Source organism: Capra hircus, unplaced genomic scaffold (assembly GCF_001704415.2).
Source record: "Capra hircus breed San Clemente unplaced genomic scaffold, ASM170441v1, whole genome shotgun sequence".
In the NCBI taxonomy this organism is placed as follows: domain Eukaryota; kingdom Metazoa; phylum Chordata; class Mammalia; order Artiodactyla; family Bovidae; genus Capra; species Capra hircus.
In genome coordinates, this window is record NW_017214303.1 from 1 (window position 1) to 9,931 (window position 9,931).

General features: G+C 41.4%; 1 pseudogene; it reads right to left on the reverse strand.

Moving 5' to 3' along the window:
* Nucleotides 1-9,268: 9,268 nt before the first annotated feature.
* On the reverse strand, nt 9,269-9,931 carry LOC102190206 (annotated as a pseudogene).

Sequence of the window (9,931 nt, forward strand, 5' to 3'; positions counted from 1 at the left end):
AGTCAGCAAAGTAAATGTCTCTGCTTTTCAACATTGCTATCTAGGTTGGTCATAACTTTTCTTCCAAGGAGTAAGCGTCTTTTAATTTCATTGGCTTCAATCACCATCTGCAGTGATTTTGGAGCCCAAGAAATAAAGTCTGACACTGTTCCACTGTTTCCCATCTATTTCCCATAAAGTGATGGAACGGATGCCATGATCTTCGTTTTCTGAATGTTGAGCTTTAAGCCAACTTTTTCACTCTCCTCTTTCACTTTCATCAAGAGGCGTTTTAGTTCCTCTTCACTTTCTGCCATAACGGTGGTGTCATCTGCATAGCTGAGGTTATTGATATTTCTCCCAGCAATCTTGATTCCAGCTTGTGTTTCTTCCAGTCCAGCGTTTCTCATGATGTACTCTGCCATAGAAGTTAAATAAGCAGGGTGACAATATATAGCCTTGATGTACTCCTTTTCCTATTTGGAACCAGTCTGTTGTTCCATGTCCAGTTCTAACTGTTGCTTCCTAATCTGCATACAGATTTCAAGAGGCAGGTCAGGTGGTCTGGTATTCCCATCTCTTGAAGGAATTTTCCACAGTTTCTTGTGATCCACACAGTCAAAGGCTTTGGCATAGTCAATAAAGCAGAAATAGATGTTTTTTCTGGAACTCTCTTGCTTTTTCCATGATCTAGTGGATGTTGGCAATTTGATCTCTAATACAAACTATTATTTTTTTCATTTTCCCTGATATGTTTAGAACCTAATACTCATTTTTTAGAAAAACACTGGGAGTACAGTTGCTTTACACTGCTGTTTCAGTAGAACCTAAACAGTCTTAAAATCCATTTCCCCTCCAGACTACTTTGTAATTGTTGCAATGCATTTTATATTACTATCTTAATTTATATACTTATTTTTCTCAAATGAAAATTCCATCTTATGTACAACATTATTTTGATACATTGTGAAGTGATTACCACAATTTAACATTTCCATCACCTCCCTGTAGTTAGTTTTTTTCTTCTATGATTAGAGCACTTGAGATCTACTCTTTTAGCAAATTTCAAACATACATTAACTACCGTCACCATGCTATCCACTAGGCTCCCAGGACTTATTCATCTTATAATAGAAAGTTTGTACCCTTTGATCAATTACTTCTCCTCTTCCTCCACCCTTCAGCCTCTGGTACACACCAATCTACTCTCTGGTACTATGAGCTCAATATTTTTTCCTTTTTTTTTTTTTCCCAACAATTTTACATATAAGTTAGATAACGTAATATTTCTTTCTCTGTAGGCTTATTTCATTTGGCATAATGTCCTCCAGGTTATCCATGTTGTCAAATGGCAGGATTTCCTTCTTTTTAAGGCTTAATAATATTTGATTGCATATATGCAACATTTTCTTTATTCATTCATCTATCAATGGACATATCTTACCTGCTGTGAATAATGCTGAAATGAACATGAGATTGGCAGATGTTTCTTCAAGAAACTGATTTTATGTCCTTTGGATATATACCCAGAAGTGAGACTTGATGGATAATATGAATTTCTTATTTCCAATTAAATTTCCATTTTGAATTTTTTGAGGAAAGTGACTGTATCAGTTTACATTCTCACCAAGAGTACACTGCTTTTCCAGTTAATGTTTTTGATGTGACAATTTACATCTTTTATATTGTATATCCAATAACAAATTATTGCAGCTATATTCTTAATACTTTTCATTATTTAACCTTTACACAAAAGTTATGTGTGCCACATACCACCATTACAATATTAGCGTACCTTTAATTTGACTATCTATTCACCTTGACAAGTAAGTTTTATACTTTCATATGATTTCATGTTACTACTTAGCATTCTTTCTTTTCAACTTGAATAACTTCTTTTAGCATTTCTTGTAAGTATGTCCAGTTGTGATGAATTCCTTCAGCTTCTGGAGGAATGCCTAAGAATGTAATTCTCTCTCCTTCATCCCTGAAGTTCAACTTTGCTGTGTGTGTGTGTTAGTCACTTAGTCGTGTCCAACTCTTTCTGACCCCATGGACTGTGGCCTGCCAGGCTCCTCTGTCCATGGGATTCTCCGGGTAAGAATACTGGAGTGGGCTGCCATTTCCTCCTCCAGGGGATCTTCCCGACCCAGGGATAGAACCCAGGTCTCCTGCATTGCAGTCAGATTGTTTACCATCTGAGCTATAAGAAAATCCGTCGACTTTGCTGGGCAAAGTATTTGCGGCCGGCAGATTAGTCTTTTACCAATTTAAACATATCATCCTGCTCTTCCCTGGCCTGCAAGATTTCTGCTGAGAAACCTACTTATGTTGAGGGCTGGGCATTGGTTTTTCTTGTATGTAATGAGCTGCTTTTCTCTTGCTGATCTTGCTTTCTCTGGAAAAATGCTCTTTGTCTTTGATTTTGAAAATTTTATTACAGTGTTTCAAGGAAGTCTTGGTTGGGTTGAACTGGACTGAGGACCTTTGACTTTTATGTATCTGGACATCCATATCTTTCCCCAGATTTGGCGCATTTGGGGCCATTATTTCTTTAAATAAGCTTTCTGCTCCTTTCTCTTTTTTCCTTTTAGGATTTCTATAATATTATTTGGCTTGAGTTGTCCTGTTTCATTCCTTTTCATTCTTTTCTCTCCTCTGACTGGATAATTTCAAATGAAATGTCTTCTAGTTCACTTCTCTTGATCAAGTCTGCTGTTGGAACTGTCTATTGCATTTTTAAATTTCAATCATTATATTCCTTGGCCCCAAAATGTGTTTGGTCTCTTTAATGTTTTTTCTCTCTCCGTTGAACTTCATTTTGTATCTTTTTCTTGCTTTTGTTAAATTGTCAATCTATAGCTCCTGAACTTTAGACTAATTATTCTGGACTGTCAGGCAATTTATGGATCTCCATTTCTCTGGAATCAGTTACTGGAAGTTTACTGTATTCCTTTGGTGGTGTCATGTTTCTCAACTCATTGTGATCTGTGTAACCTTGTTTGTCTGTGTACTCAAAGTAGTCACCTCTTCCAGATTTAATGCACTGATTTCGGTGAGGAAAATCCTTCACCTGTGAGTCAGGGCATGCCAGCGCATGCTGTGGCATTTGGTCTAGTGGTGTGAGGTGCCAAGTGTGGGGGCATGTGGTGTCTCTGGGTCTGGGGTGGTGCAAAGTGTCTCATCGACTCAGTCAGTCGTTGATCACAATGTTGACAACTCCAGGATCCATTGTGGTGAGAGCTGCAGGGTATCTGGTGGCTACAATGGATGCTGGGGTCCTTAGTGATACCTCCAGGTCCAGAAGTGAGGGTCTGGAACTGGTATTAGTTCTGGCCAGAGCTGGTGGTGTGCACATGTTCAAACTATGGGCACTGGCTGTAGGTGCCTTTGTGGGGGTGGAAGCCAGCTGAGGGGACACATGCAGTGAAAAGGGCCAATGTCAAGGGTTGGGGCCAACGGTGGACACAGAAGTATCTGCAGGGCTTCAGGCTAGCAGGAGCTAGCTGCAGGTACATGCATGGCAGTAAGGTCCACTCAAAGGAGGCAGGGCCAGCTCCAGGCATACAAGCAGCTGAGGTGCCTGGACATTTGGCACACCCTCATGCATCTACTGGGGCTAGCTGCAGGTAGCCACAGGGTGGTAGTCTATGGACCTAAGCTGGCATTATGCACCCACAGTCACAAGTGTGTTAGTTACTCAGTCGTGCCCATGTGACCCCATGGACTGCAGCCCACCAGGCTCCTCTGTCCATGCGATTTTCCAGGCAAGGACTACTGGAGTGGGTTTTGTGGCTAATTGCCAGTGCAGATCCTGGGTCCTGGACATCCTGCAGCAAGTTCTGGGCAAAGACAGAGGAAAACAGGAAGGGACTCAGGCAGCTGGCATCAGTCTGCAAAGGCAAAATGAGGCCCTCAGGAACAGAAGCTGCAGGGGGCCATGGTGGCTGTGCTGGCCACTGGTTTCTTCAGTGTCGAAAGCTTTTGGGACCTTCTGTGGAGTGGTCTGCTGGGGCCTGTGATGAGGTCCTCAGTGATGAAAACTGCAGGGCTCTACAGCATCCTCAAGGCTTGTCGAGGTCCTCAGTTGCAAAGGCTGCTGGGGTCTTCTGCAGAGCAGGTCACTGGGAGCCACATTCACTCCCACTGCATGGCTGATACTAGTAGCCCCTGCCCATCTTCCATATTCCTAGCCATCTCTAGATGTCACAACTATGCCAGTCTCTGGGTAGCATGAAACGAAGCAGGTCTTTTGTGCAGTATCCTGACAGGCTGGGCAAGCTGGTCACTTCATCGCTCATTCCTTTCTTCTTTTCCCAGCAAAGGGAACTGTTTTGGGCCAGGGAGCTCCCTCCGGGCACTGACCAGTGTTACTTGGGACTGGGATGATGCAGGCAAAATGGAGCTGTTCTTCCTACTCTTTTTTTGATATAGTTATTCTCAGGTTAGTGGTCCACTGTGTTGCTGAAGCTTCCTAAGTGGACTCCTGAGTACTCCCATAGCTATTTTTGTTTGTGGATTGCTGATTGTTGTTCTCTGGAGGGAGACAGAGGCTTGGGTGTCCTGCTTTGCCATCTTGGTAATGTCACTTTTCTGTCATCATGTATTAAATTCTACAAATAATTTGAAGACATAACAATAACTGTTTTGTACAATATTGATTCATGTTTATTTACTATTTATCTTTTAATATGCTCGTCATTCTTTCCTGGAATTTTCATGTTTTCATACAGCATCATTTTGTTCTTGCCTGGAGAAATCCCCTTAATATTTTAGAGCAGGTCTGCTGGCAATGAATTCCCTTAGTCTTTGATTGAAAATGTATGTATGTTATCTTCATTTTTTGAAACATATTTTTGCTACATCTATAGTTTTCAGCTCAGTTATTTTCTATAAGCAGTTTAAAGGTGAAATTCCATTGCTTTCTGGGTTTCAATGTTTCTTATAAGACACTGGCTGTTGGTTATACTCTTGTTCTTTTGAAGGCAACCTATTCTTCTCTAACCCCTTATCAGATTTTCCACTTGATTTTATCAGCTGTTTTCCTTGATGCACATTAAGTGGCAGTTTCCCACTTATTTCTTGAGTCCCTGAGTTGATGTCTTGCATCAGTTTCAAACAAATTCTCAACTATGACCTCTTCAAATATTGCTTTTGCCTCATTCTCTTTTCCTATGGAATGTGAATTACATGAATGTTAAACCATTTGAGTAGGTCTTACATGTCTCTTATACACTAGTCTTTTTTCCACTCTTTCTTTCTCTGCTTCAGTTTGAGCATTTTCCACTGACCCATATCCCAGTTCACTAATCCTACATCCTGCCATGTCCCCTCTGATGCCAAACTCATACATTATGCTTTAAATTTTAGATACTGCCTTTTTCAGTTCTAAACTTTCACTTTGATTATTTAGACATCCAAATCATTTTAAATTTTCTATTCTTTCATCTCTTTTGTCCTTATTCTCTATTTAGAATATATTCTATAACATATTTTAGAGTTCTTATAAGCTAACTTCAGTATCAGCAACATCCATGGATCCACATCTATTTTTTTCCTCTTAATTGCCAGTCTTGCTTTTTGTTCATCTAGAAATTTAACTGTGTGCCAGATAGTGTAAATAGAAACACCATAGAAGTTTCACAGAAAAGAGGGTTTTCCTTTTATTATGCAATAATGTGAGTAGCTAATAAACTCAATCCAATCAGAAATTCAGCTTGATCTGGAACATACTGCAAACTTTGTAAGGCCCTGTCTCCTTCTGGTATATTCCTGTTCATAGGTTCTGGAAATACAGATCTCCTTGGGCCTAGAAGCTAATGGATAGTTCTGACTTTCAGAGGTTTTCAGCTTCCATTAGCATCCTACTTCACTCAGCTTTAAAACTTGGGAAATATCTTTAAGGGGAAACTCACCATGTGTTTGAAGCAATGCTCCTCTCTGGCAGCACTGTACAACTGAAAGATATTTCAGATATTTGTCTTTTAAAAGTTTTTGTGCTAGTTCCTCCATTTCTTGTACAGCCACCGGTGATGAAAATATTCCAAGGTGAAAACTATGCACCTTTAGAGCCCCTTAATATTTCAATGTCATTACAGTACTATGCAACTGCTAAAAGGCTGCTGACTTCTCTGTCTTCAAGCAGAAGCCTTTGCCTGGAACAAGTGTGATCTACAGCCTGTCCCGAGATAAACAAAGGACTGGCAATTATTGAGTCATTTTGGAACAACTCTCCGTTTTCTGTAATTTCAGTTCATCCAGTCTTTGTTTCCACAGCTCTCTGAATCCTTTAAAATGTGACTTTTGTAGTGTATCCAGTTCTGTCTGGTGGGAGAGTGGCAATGTATTTCATTTCACTGTTAAATGAAAGTCAGGGTTCGTCTTTTTTGTCACTAAGTGTATTTGCTCTTTATTTATAGACTTTGAATTTTATGTACAAAACTTCCTACCACTCTGAAAGCTTCTTCCTGCATGCATTTCAAGGTTTAGGATTGCTGAAACAACACATACATCCACAAAGTTTACCAACATCTCAGAGCTGGAAGTTGTTAGTGAAAGGCCAGTTTTATGGATGCATTTTTCTTTTTTTGCTTTAAGTTGTACATGTTGTTAAAATGTTTATTTGCATCTCCTTCTCCATTAGTTTTTTTCTTTACCATTTTCCCTATTGACATGTTCCCGTTCCCTTTACCATTTTCAAGATATCTTCTCTGTATTGTAGATGTTAGTCCTTATTTTAAGTCATATCACAAATTACATCTTTCCCATGTTTTCTTTTGACTTTATTTTTTAATAAAGATGCTTTGAGTTTTTCTTTTTAAGTGACTGAATGTTATGGCCTCTGGACTTTGTGAAATAAATTGATAATCTTTGGAAGTTATCCCTTATTGTCATCTAGTTTTTTTTTTTTTTTCCTTTTTTTAATACTTGAAACTTTGATCCTGGTAATTGGTACATTCTCCCATGTCTTCTCCAGATGGCTACTTGGATTTCCTAGGATCACCTTTTACTCATTGAAGTGGAACACTGTCCATGTACATATTTTCATAAGCATTTGGTTCTATTTCTGAATTTTCTGTTCTCTTCTATTCTGGTGTGTCTATGTGTACATGAGAAACACACTTTTCCTCATTGACATTTTACTATATGGGCTTCCCTGGTGGCTCAGTGGTAAAGACCTTGCCTGCAATGTAGGAAACACAGGTTTGATCCATGGGTCATGAAGTTTCCCCGGAGAAGGAAATGACAATCCCCTCCGGTATTCTTGCCTGGGAAATCCCATGGACAGAGGAGCCTTACAGGCTACAGTTCATAGAGCTGCAAAAGAGTCAGACACAATTGAGTGACTAAACAACAGCAGTTTTACTATACATCTTAATAAGCAGTAGGGTGACTCTCCACTTGCTTTTCTTTTTCAGAATCTTCCAAGACATTTCTGGCTTGCAGATTTTTCCACAAAAACTTTAGAATCAAGATGACTTGCTTCAAAGAAAATCTATTGGTATCTTTATTGGAACTGGGTTATATCCATTAACGAACAAAGAACTGACAACTTAATGACACTGAGTTTCTATTTAAAAAGATGTGTCACTATTGATTGTTCTGGAGGGGAGGGTCCTTTAGCAGTATTTGTTTCCTTCATTCTGGTCTTGCACCTTTCTTCCTAGGGGTACTTTTTTGTTCTTACTATAATTACACTATATTTGCTTTCTTATATAGTCTCATTTTCTGGATAATGAATTGGAATTAATTTTTCAACACTTGAAAATGAGATTGCTCTTCAGTATTAGAAATACCAAAGTAGCCATAGGGATGTTCCAGAAACAAGAAGATTGCCTACACTGAGTTCAGCCTATTCAATAAAATACTTTCATAAAATGAAATAATTTCATTGAAGGAGTTCAAGCTATTCTTTTCCACGATTTCTATCATTGTTGTTGTTCAGTCACTCAGTCGTGTCCAACTCTTTGCGACCCCATAGACTGCAGCACGCTAGGCTTCCCAGTCCTTCACCATCTCTTGGAGTTTGCTCAGATTCATGTCCATTCTATCGTTAACTCAAAAACCTCTCCTTCTGCTGACCATCTATGCATTGGTTTTTAACAAATGGTGAAGAGTGGACTCATACTTGTAGCTTTTAAAAATACATACAGCCAGGTTAACCCTTCTGATTCAGGTCTAGGGTAAGTCTAGGCATGTGTATATGTGTGTATACACACTCAACTCCAGTGATTGTGATGCCTCTCCTTTTAAGAATTATTAATAAATCAAAAACTAAGTCCTGTTGACCACACATTCTAAATGTCTCTGCCACATACTTCTTCATTTTTACCTTTGCCAATTTTTTTTGTTCTGAAGCAAGCATTTTATTTGTTAATACAAGGATAGAAATTTGGCAATAAATATCATCTAATATATAACATCTTCAAATAAATAAATAAATAAACTGAAGAGTCATGAGTGGGTAGGGTTGAGGCCTAGGGCTTGAGGGAGCTGCCCCCACACCTCAAAATGCTATTGCAATATAAACGCTGAGGAAATTCTGTGGCTGTGGCTATGGTTGCCCTCCTCAGCCTTGACAACCCACATACTCTGGGAAAGAGGGTGGAGGGGAAGGGTCCTGAAGCTGGCAAGAAAATCCTTAGCAATGTCCTTTGGTTGCCACCCTGTGACACTGACTGCCTTGGTGACCCCTGTGTCTGGCCTGGCCCTCTCACTCTGCTTTCAGTATCACCTCCAATGCAGACCCCACCTCTTCCCTTTTTAATCCCATCTCTTCCTGTTTCGACTTGCTACCATGTGTGTTTCCTGAATTGGATGTATTGAGTTATTTGGGGGTAAGCAGAGCAACACTCATCTAAGGAGAGGATGGCAGCCAAAGGGCTTCATGCCAGAAAGGTACACAAGATGGTAGCCCACTCACTACCCTACAGGCACGCTTCCTGGGAGCACCACTTGAGGAGTTGGGTGGATGCTTGCAAGTAGTGGGCAGGAAGCATGAAGCTATGAGAGCCTTGCACCAATCATTTTGGGCTCCTTTGGGCATCACATTAGGTGGAAATGGGATGGGGCCTACTGCACCTCTTCCCTAGGCCTGGAGAAGTCAGGAAGGCTGGGAGTGGATGGGTCTTATTGAATCACATCCTCTTCCAAGTCCATGGAGGGCTAAAGGCTCATGGTTTTGGCCTCCTGGCTCAATGAGAGTTGGCATATAGGTTTCTCCTTCCCAGTGTGGGAGCAGGGTCTGAAGGAGGAGGGGAAAGAGAAGGTGGTAAAGGAAGGTCAGAGGTTATAAGTCATGGACCTCCAGGGGCAGGGTGACTACAGTGGCCAGAGGCTGCATCTTCTTTTTGACACAGCTGAAGTCCTTGGCCGAGTGTCACAGACAGGTCTTCAGCCCCTTCAGCAGCCAGAAACTGTCCATCTTCTGGAATAAGTCACTGTGGGGAAAGCTGGGGGCCCAGGCGGGCTCAGTCCCAGGCAGAGGCTGAGCAGTGGGTAGCCCAGAGCTGCCATGACACCCACAATGTCTCCCAGCACACCCTAGAGGCTGGTGCAGAGGTGGGCCAGGCTGTGGCACTGCTTGAGAGTGATGGCCTTGAGGGTGAGGCCACTCAAGTAGCACAGGTGGTGGCTGTAGGCTTCGTAGTTCTGGGTCAGCAGCGGTTTGTCCTTGAGGTTTCGCCACACCTCCAGGATGACAGAGGGCCTGAGCAGAGTCTCTGCCCCCAACTGAGGTGTTGAAGTTAGGCTTGTTGAAAGGGGGGACTCAGGTAGTTCAGAGAGGTGCCGGCCAAGCTGTGGAGCTGGTGTCCAGGTAGCAGGTGAGATCACCGGTTTTCCAGATGGAGAGGCCAGGCCCTGGGTTTTCTATGCACATGAGGGCTGGGTGGGGGTGGTGCCAGAGCAAGGTTCACAGGCATGTGAGCATCTCCAATGAGTCCCCTGCCAC